The 2,500-nt window shown below is 51.7% G+C and overlaps 1 non-coding gene across 1 annotated transcript in view; it reads left to right on the top strand.

Annotated features, from left to right (window-relative positions):
* The first annotated feature begins 2,079 nt into the window (after positions 1-2,079).
* The window catches only part of LOC131928534 (small subunit ribosomal RNA), a 1,846-nt gene continuing 1,425 nt past the window's right edge, over positions 2,080-2,500 (top strand). The window contains exon 1 of the ribosomal RNA XR_009383792.1: positions 2,080-2,500. This exon is cut by the window's right edge and continues 1,425 nt beyond it. This is a non-coding gene — a ribosomal RNA (small subunit ribosomal RNA).

Here is a 2,500-nt window from a genome sequence, read left to right as displayed (position 1 = left end):
TTAAGTGGACAAGCGCGGACGAAATAGAGCGCAAAATTTAAAATGAATTAAAAATTTTCATCAGACCGGAAGTAGGCATAACCTAGGCGCCATGTTTCCGTCGTACAAGTTTTCACCGTTGCAGTCACCGTTTCAATCGCTCTTCGTGTGGACGTGTATTATTTCTAGTCATGTGTTGTGTAGATGATTCGCTTAAGGTAGGTGTTCGGACTTATTTCTTTAATATTAATTAAACCGTATTTGCCTTGTCGGCCTTAAAATAAAGCTATTTTTTTTTCATCGCAATCGAAGTGTTAGATCTAGAATCTAGTTCCCGCCTCCGCTTCGCTAATTCGACTTAATGTAACTATGACACAACTATTAAATCTAGAGTCTCTATTTTAATTAAATAATTAGGAATTCTATCTCTAGATGATATCTAATCTATTCCCACACGTGTGTGCAAGTAGGATTTAACGTCAGAACAGGTGTGGTGGTCTAGGCGTCGCTATTTTTGACGGTAGGAATTTTTTTTTTAAATTCGTAAAATTTTATATAGACTTTATATAGCAATTTACTAAGACCGACCCTAACGCCCAGTAAATATTTAATTACCACATTGTTATGGACACGGTGTATTAGGTAGGGCCGAGGGCTATCCATAGGTACCAATTTTTAAATTTTGTGACAATTAGGAGCCGAGTTATAAAATAAATTTAAAATACTGGTTCTGGTCTTAGACTTTATATAGCAATTTACTAAGACCGACCTTAATACCCATTAATTATTTAATTAGCGCATAGTTATGGACATCCTGTATTAGGTTGGGCCCAGGGCTATCCGTAGGTACCAAGTTTATAATTTTGTGACGATTATTAGTCGAGTTATAAAATAAATAAAAAAAACTGGTTCTGGTTTGCACTACATTTCTTTCTTCTTTAACGGCGGACTCCCGGTCCAGCCCCATGGGTTACCCGTGAGCCGGGGCCTCGTTAGCCTGGACGGCTCCGATGTGACCGCGGATTGTTGTGGCCCGCCTCAGCCCGAGTCGAGATCACCCTTCCGATCGAAGGTGGACGCCATAGGGCGCCCGGGATAGCCCGGGGCGCTGTTCGTCACCCGAGCGCAGGGGCGCCGGGAGACGCCCCCGGTGAAGTTTGGCGGGTGATTCTGGTAGAGCTCCCCACCCCGATCGCAGGACACCCCTCGCCGCCCGCCCAGGTGTCGAGGTGGCCGCGGGGGAACTCGGGGCGTTTTGGCTCCCCCTTGTGCCGGAGCGGCGCCCTCGGTCCCAGAACGCCCCTGGCGGGTGATTCGCATGCCCCCTGGGGTGGGGAACGCGGGTGGGTGGTCGTAAAGCGTGTAACCGCAGTGGGGGCGGCCCCTTAGTCGGGGGCGCCAAAGTTGGCACCCCACCTGGGGCGCCCCCCGGAAGTGTGGCGCCCGCGCGAGTGAGCCCCGTAGATGCGCCCCGACACCCCCGCGCCGCCCCCCGGGTCGCGGCACCCCCGGCGCCCTCCGTGCGGGCTCCCCTCATGGGGCGGCACCCCGGTCCTCCCCGAGACTATGTACCCGATTTTTCGGTTTAACACTAGAGGTATGGGCAGAAATACGGCGGTTAAAACGGTCTGTATCTACTATTGTGGAGGTGAGTGTCGGTGAAGCCTCTATGTGACGCTAGGATCCGCGCTCCCTCGCAGCCAGCGACATGTGCCCGATCTGACCGTGCGTGGCTCAGTCTCCCGACTAGCTTCCCGGTAAAATGCGGGCTCGGCGCGCAGGTCGCGCCAGTGAAGGTAAAAGTACGTGTCCGTAGCGTGAAGCCAGCGGCGACGCGCAGTGCTAACGCAACCAAGCAGTATTGGTGGCTCGATAAAAGTCTCGCACTGGCCCAGCCCTCGGAACGGGCGACGGGTCTGCAAAACGCAGTCGGCTCGATGCAAATCGAGAGATTTCCCGGCGACGCCGTGTTTACGGTGAAGGGGGAAATGTGAGCGGTCCGATGTGAAAAAATCCGGGAATGCCGGGATCCGTTCTCTCGCTAGAGCGTTGTCTCCCGTCCCGCGATGTGTTGTGGAAAAACGTCTCGCAAACGATAGCTATCTGGTTGATCCTGCCAGTAGTCATATGCTTGTCTCAAAGATTAAGCCATGCATGTCTAAGTTCACACTGTCCCATGGTGAAACCGCGAATGGCTCATTAAATCAGTCGAGGTTCCTTAGATGACACGATCCTACTTGGATAACTGTGGCAATTCTAGAGCTAATACATGCAATCGAAGCTCCGACCTTTATCGGGAAGAGCGCTTTTATTAGTTCAAAACCAATCGGCGCGGCCTCGCAAGGGGTTGCGTCGTCCCATTTGGTGACTCTGGATAACTTTGTGCTGATCGCATGGCCTCGCGCCGGCGACGCATCTTTCAAATGTCTGCCCTATCAAATGTCGATGGTACGTGATATGCCTACCATGTTTGTAACGGGTAACGGGGAATCAGGGTTCGATTCCGGAGAGGGAGCATGAG

This window comes from Physella acuta, unplaced genomic scaffold (genome assembly GCF_028476545.2).
Source record: "Physella acuta isolate Inbredline_101_S28 unplaced genomic scaffold, ASM2847654v3 ptg001516l, whole genome shotgun sequence".
Taxonomy (NCBI): domain Eukaryota; kingdom Metazoa; phylum Mollusca; class Gastropoda; family Physidae; genus Physella; species Physella acuta.
Note: the sequence above shows the minus strand (reverse complement) of the source record. Positions and strands in the feature narration are given on the sequence as shown.